Here is a 7,750-nt window from a genome sequence, read left to right on the forward strand (position 1 = left end):
TCCACCCTCCAGCGCCCGCTTATCGTTGAATTTTAGGACACGCTGTATATTGTAACAACTAAAATGTAATAACAATTTATTGATTTTTGAAGTACTGACATTTACGAGTAATATCAAAAAAATATATATTTTCTGAATCCCGTGTCTTTGTTTCGGTGGATTTTAAACCACCGAATTCAGAAAGGCTTCCACCGAAGTCGGAAAAAATTACCATCAATGCCATATTTTCGTTGAAAAGCAAGAATTTTACACATTTCTTTTATATAAATGTTTAGTTTGTATTGATTTTCACAATTGTATATTATTACTTGCTTGCCGCTGAAAATGAATAAGGAAAATCGAAACAGCAAAGAAAAATTGGAAATCAATTTATTGTCGGAACGTTCTAGAAAAACGATCCAATTATTTACGAAAGGTTTCAAGAAAATGATAGACAGAGGTATGCAAAGAAAAAGCGGAAGGAAAGATTTTGAAGTTGCATGAATTACCTCGTCATGTATAAAAAGTGATGGAAGATACAAATCGCGAAAGTTTAAAAAAATTTAGTGGTTTTGTACCCACAAAAAGATTACATTCAAAATTTTTTTTGTAAAAGAAATACGGAATGCTTTTTGTGATTGAAAACAAGCTGAACAGCCAAACTGAAAACTGATTTTAATTAATAGTCTCAATAAGGTGAAATTTGTATGAGTTGTGGCCGATTTATAAATAAATTTTAGATTTTGAAGCTCGATTTAATATAAAATTTAGGAAATGTTTATGTAGATTGCTTAATGTTTGTATTGCCTTTTTCATAATATACAAATAAGGATACAGTGAATAAAAAATCTACAAAACACAACACAATAACAAAGCAAATTAATAGAACAAATCAACAACCAAAGTAACAAAACAAAATACCAAAATTATAACGTGAATATTTCCAAAACCCAACCGAATTGCACTCCCACACGGAATACGTTATGCGTACCTGGCATGAAAAACAGGTAAAAACAAACAGGGATTATTTTGAATTAGGTTGTTTTTTAAACGCCTATGGTATTTTTAAAAGGAAATTAATGTACTTTATATTTTTGAAATTATAAAGCTAAAGAAACGGTATTTTATAGTTATTAGACACTGGGTTTTAAATATCAGTTTTATTTATATGTAATACATTATGCTAACGTAATATAATATTTAGTTTTAATAAACATATATTATATCATTACAATAATAAAAGTGTGATGTTTACAACATTCAAATTCACAGAGTGATATGCCTTAATTTAATTTATTTTTTCGGTAGCAAGTCCGCGGATGCCGCAGCATTCCAGCAGACTGTGCGGTACCCCGCCGACTTATGTTCGTAGTATCATTAAAGGATATCGCTTATCAGTGTGGGCTGGTGCTCATAAGATCCTCTTCGATGCTTTTCCCAACCGTCCCCGATTGACGTAGGCCAGTAGTGAGGAAGAAGTCGATGTATATTTATGCTACGGAATGTAAAACATGCATTTATAATTATTGAAGAAGAAACTCGACATTTGAAAATTAGAAACATGATTTTTTTTTATTAATACCATATAACGGGACGAACAAGTCGCACGTCTGTTGTAAATAACATCGTCCATAACAGTTGCAGTGCCACTAAGAACCTTAAATAGCAAAGATCTGAAGGGCACTGCCACTGTACCCGTTACCCTGAGACATAAGTTGACAAGTCCCATGTGCCTGTAATTTCACCAGCACCCTTAACCTTCACAACCGGAGCACATTAATGCTCACATTACTGCTTGGCGGCAGAAATAGGTAAGGTGGCAGTAGATACTTCCATAGACGAACTCTTTCACAAACTCTACTGATTCAATAACTACATATGTGCAATGGTAATGCATTGCATTGTAGAAATATATGAACAACGAGCTCGTAGACGTAAACGTGTTGCCCATATTTTTAACCGACTTAAAAAAAAGGAGGAGGTTCTCAATTCGACTGTATGTTTTGTTTTTGTATGTATGTTACACGATTTTCATCATTCTTTTTTGTTAAAAAAAAGAGGGTATCTTCATAGTGGTCCCATTTATTTGAAGAAAATTATCCACCTCTAAGGGTGGCTGTTCACACATGAAGATTCATTTTTATAAATAGCGCCTAAATTTTATTATAAGCAGCAATTATTTTAATGGTCGATTTTGCTGTTCGCCAATTCAAGGCGTTTTTTGCTCTCTCAATATACTTAGAGAAGTGAGAACCGATTTTTATTATATTTTAGTGGCAAACTAGGGTATGAATCCGGGTTTGCGCACTACTCGGTAACCGATTTCAATAAAACATGGTAATTATATGTAATTCCACGTACTTTTGAGGTCGGTTTTTTTTAGTACTCTGTACTGAGGTTATAAAACATTCTGGGGCCTTACTATGAACTTTACTAAAACTATTCATTAACCTTGCTTTCGACCTGGTGTCGTATGATGTGCTGTGGGGCAAGCTTCGAAATAGAGATGTGCCAGCGGAGTTGTTACGTATATTTCAATACTGGTATCATAATCAAGTGAACTACGCGAGGTGGGCTTATAAGCTCTCAGACTCGTTCAAATTAGAGTGTGGAGTGAGGCAGGGGGTCTGACCTCACCAAAGCTTTTTAACATATACGTTAACGACTTGATCGTTGAGCTCAGCAGCATGAGGGTCGGCTGTTGCGTGGATGACGTCAGCGTCTAGAACATCAGTTACGCGGACGACATGGTGCTGCTGAGTCCAACGGTTAGAGCGCTTAGAAGTTTACTACAGGTTTGTGAGCGTTATGCACTTTCACATGGTCTCCTGTATAACGTTAAAAAAAGCGAGTTTCTGGTGTTTAGGGCCGTCGGTGGCAAGTGTCCATCTCATGTACCCAAAATTACACTCAACGGTGCAGAACTTAAGCGGGTTAACCAATTTAAATATCTCGGGCATTTTGTAACTGATGATCTTAAGGACGACGTAGACATTGAGAGGGAACGCAGGGCGCTGAGTCCGCTGTAATATGTTGGCCCGCAGATTTGCGCGCTGTAGTATCCCTGTAAAACTAACATTGTTTAGAGCCTACTGTCAGGTGTTCTACACGTGCGCCCTGTGGATCAGCCACACGCAGCGGACTCTCGGCGCGCTGCGGATTCAGTACAACAATGCCTTTAGGGTGTGGCTGGGGCTGCCCCGATTCTGCAGCGCGTCAGGCATGTTTGCGCAGGCTAATATAGATGATTTTAATGCCATCATGCGAAAGAAAACGGCCTCGCTGCTCTGCAGACTACGGGGTAGTTCCAATTCCATCCTAAGGGTAATAGCAGAGCGACATGATTCCCCGATCATAGCACATTGTGTAGACAGATGCATCTCGCACACGAAAATAGTGACTAAGTAAGTAGTAGTAATTGTAATGGTAGTTGTAATGTAATGAATTTCTCTATGACATGTGATTTCAAAATTTTAGTTTTGTTCGTGTTAATTATTATTATACTAGCTAATTTGAATTTTAATTGTTATTTTATTAATTGTAAATTTTAGTATTTTATATTTAAAATTTTTACTTTCGACTAAATTATCATTATTATTTCAGTGACTTTTATGTTATGTATTTTGAATGTTTTGACATTTCGATTTGAAAAATTTTAATGTATAAATAAATTCACCGTACAGTCATTTGTTACTAATATAGTATAAGTTTGATTACTAACAAACTATGGACCTATGGTGCCTGAAAATAAAAGATTTTTATTTTTATTTTTTTTATTTATTTATTAACGAAGCAGTTCAATTTAGGATCCTAAATTGAACCATTAAAATTCGTACCATGAGCTAATTAAAACTGATTCGCTTTTGAAACGCTAAGCCGCAAATGAATGACCGATATTTGTCTCCGGTACGCTACCATTTCGTATTGTGACATTTTTAAATGTAAGGTTCTTTATTTAGATATGTGTATATTTAGCCAGACATGTTTTTTTAGAATAGTTTAAAGGACTATGCACACACATCAGGGCCGTGCCCGGGACGTGGCCGGGGCGTGCTAGTTTGTATGAACTGCGGGCCCGTCCAGGCACCGGCCCGGACACGGACATGTGTGAACGAGTTCATACAAAATATAGATTTAGATTTAGATTTATTTTATTATCTTGTAAACTTTACATTATTATATACAATATATTGTATTACAAGAATCGTTACAAATAGTAATAAATGTTACATTTCAAAAAATTACAAATATCCAGTACAAGTTTTGTACTACGTAATTATATAATAAATAATAAATAAGTTTATTAATGTCCTCTGTAATGAAGTTTGCCTAAAACTAAAAGAACAACGTAAGAATCAATATACCACACTTTTATTTATTTTATTTTTTTCAGTGGGTGCTAACCGTCGAGGTACGACCCTCAGTCGTCCGGTGGAGCGGGTGTTATAACGGCTTTCATGCCTTTCAAAGTTGTGTAAGTTTTTTCTTATGAATGTGATTATTCCATATAAATACAACGAATACATGGTCATTATCCTGTGTCTCACAAATAAGTCCCTACAAGAGACTCTTCGTGTTACTCCGTCAAGTATCCTCATTGCTCGTTTCTGAATATGAATACCCTGTCAGAATCAGTGGAGTCACCCCATAGAATGGTACCATACGACATTATGGAGTGGAAATATGCAAAATATACGCAACGATATGTTTTTAGCCCCTGAGGGAGCACGGCAAGTCCACGTCCCGGGCACGGCCCGGATATGTGTGGATAGACCATTATAGGTACTGCAATAAAACATTAAAAAAAACTTATAAATGTCATTACTAAGTGAAACAATTAAAGAACACACGCTTCACGCCTTCTCCATCAATACAATAATACAATACAAATACGGTGAAAAAATAATAATAATAATATCTACCCTAATAAATGAATGAAAATTTATTAAAAAAAGTTAATTAAAAGTAAACAAAACTGATAACTATTTTTCATACTAAAAAGAAGACATCTCTTATTAGCTTGTGCTAGAAGATCAATAAAGTTTATTAATGTCCTCTGTAATGAAGTTTGCCGAAAACTAAAAGAACAACGTAAGAATCAATATACCACACTTTTAGGTTATTGTTTACATTGAATGGATCTTAGATTTGTTATCATCTCACATTTACGTATACATAACTTATTCATCTTTTCAGTGTTCGGAGTACAACTGTTCAATTAAAGGTTTTAGTGGATTATATGGCGACAAACTCACAGGACCACTTCGGCCCAACAATTGGAAAAAGCATAGATTGCCCTCACTTCTAAATTAGAAAACCATGATCCTAAGAACTAAAATAATCGAAACATGTGAGTACCGGTTTCATGATTTGAATCCAAAAGTAGAGGGTCATAGCTACCTGTTCTTGTAGTATATATTATTTTGAGTTTCAGACTTACAGGGACTTCTAAAAGAAGGCAAAGCAGGAAGATAGGAAAGTGAGCTTTGAATTTGCAGACTTTATAATTATCTATACTATAAGCAATTGCAGACAAACTGAAGATGTTTGTAATTACTCATAGATAGGGTGATAACCTTTATTAGGGTTTCCAATAGGTGTTAACTGAAATAACGAACATTTCTAATTAAAATACATATTTATTAAATGTTTCTTTTTATAATAACAAATTCTTACATTCCGAGTGGTTTCAAGTTGAGATTGAGAGATTGTTGAGAAGTATCTTCATCACATTTATTCTCCTCCTCTTCAAAGACACTGAAACACAAAAAGGGTTTGTGAAGATTCTATTAAGAATATCATTTCCATGTAATATTAAGAAGTAAACTATGGTGTTTACTGACCTAAAATTTGCTCAGTATTTAGATAAAATTATTTTGTTCTATGTTTTCTCAGCACAAAATAAAGGTCTCATCATCCGATGTACCCGTTCATAACCAGAGTCGTCTGGAATAATTATGCAAAATTTATAAATATAAATTACTAATACGTAGTTGAACTTTTATTAATATAGTTTTTTTTTGTTTCAGATCAGTTGTAATAATTTGTCATGAATTTGAGTTAAGTCATAAGTATATTTGGATCGCGACCAGCCCAGCAAAGTGATGTGATATGTGTTTTATCAACAAATAGGTTCACCCATACCAGTTTAGGAACCTGTGATCTATGTACTTAACGAAATTGACATTGATAGTGTATTTAAAATATTATAAGATATGTACGCTTGTGAGTCATGTAATGAAACAATTTTAAATAATTAGAAATAAATACAGATGCATGTAAGAGAGTACAAGTTATTTCTAATCTGTGTTATGATTAATTTAATGTGATTGATTCGTGATAATATGATAAATATAAAATGTAGGTACATACCTAAGTATTAATATTCCTAAACTCAAGTTTACTAAATATTTGAAATATTTGTTTTTGTATTCTTGTACTATTTGTTTTGTTTCATACATACCTAGAAGATAAAATGCCCCAGAATTATTATGCAGGCAGCTTAGTTATTTCCTTACAAATATCCTATTTCCCATACTTGTCAGACTAACCTCCTCCTTTTCTCACCATCCATAGATGACCACAGTGTAGCCCTCTGCGAGAGCAGAGGACATTATTGATATTGGAGTAACATTTCTTTATTTACTTGCACATCCTGATGATGGTGTATGTTATAACGATCTTCTTATCTTTCCTTCAGTTAAAACCTTTACAATTTTGTCGTGCAACAATGTACCAAGCAGTCACATACACTCGTTTAGATTTTCCAGATGAAATGTAATTGGATGTAAATTCCATGTGTGGCTCCACCATAGCTTGCATCTATATAGTGATATTCATATCAGCTTTACATAGGTATCTGAAATTAATTACTTATGAAATAACAAGTTTTGACTTTAGGTTACTTTTTATCAAGTCCATAATAATCTTACTAACTGGACACATAAAGAGTGAAACTGCTTGCAACTGTAATATCTTTTTTTCATTGTCAGTGAACCCAGCAATTACTATGTGGGTGCCATCAATGCAACCCAATATGCTAGGGATCTTGAATTTCTGATATAACCTAAAAAAATGTAATTACTTAATATGGGAAATATTTTGGATAACACAACACGAGGTCGTAAGTATTTAAAAGCAGGTTAAATGTAAAAAAAACTTACCTAGATCTTATCTTATTTCTTTCCTCAAGATTGTTTGGAAATCGTATATTTTCTTATTTCTTTATGATTGATACATCCCGTGATTTCACTTAAGGCCCATTTAGATGGAGAGAGTTTCTCTTCTCGAAGATACGATTATCAAAAGTATATAAAAAAGTTTCCTCGTCTAAACATTCGCGATTATCGCCCTTCCACGTGAGCGATAATCGCCTCGCCTTTGTTTATTGAACGTCTCCGTGTAAACAGAACTTGAAAGCAAAAATCGTATTTCGAGTTTTTGTGCCAGCCGTTTCTACCCTTTCTATCATGAGTGCAGTGTGCGAAGGTGTTTTGATTATCACTGCTTTTCTAAGACAAGAATAGGAAACGAAAAGGGAAAAAAAATGGATTAGCAAATGTTATAAAATTAAAAAAAAAAATTTAAAAAAAATGTATATTTCTATACAGTGCAATGAACTTAATACTATCCGCAGTTCCGAATTTGTATGATTTTTGCGTCATTTTGATATATTCATTGTCAATACCGAAGTAATCACAGAACTCGAATGGCAATTCTCGCAATCAAAACGGTTCGAACCGATTTGTACGATAATCGTATGAACTTGAAA

General features: G+C 34.1%; 1 long non-coding RNA gene across 1 annotated transcript; it reads left to right on the top strand.

The window, feature by feature from the left end:
* Nucleotides 1-4,393: 4,393 nt before the first annotated feature.
* On the top strand, nt 4,394-6,124 carry LOC113235646. The gene is made up of 3 exons (XR_003310887.1): nt 4,394-4,453; nt 5,176-5,329; nt 6,009-6,124. It is a non-coding gene; the product is annotated as an uncharacterized LOC113235646 (long non-coding RNA).
* Nucleotides 6,125-7,750: the final 1,626 nt, after the last annotated feature.

The sequence above is a fragment of the Hyposmocoma kahamanoa genome, unplaced genomic scaffold (assembly GCF_003589595.1).
Source record: "Hyposmocoma kahamanoa isolate Upper Pololo Valley unplaced genomic scaffold, ASM358959v1 88, whole genome shotgun sequence".
Classification (NCBI taxonomy): Eukaryota; Metazoa; Arthropoda; class Insecta; order Lepidoptera; family Cosmopterigidae; genus Hyposmocoma; species Hyposmocoma kahamanoa.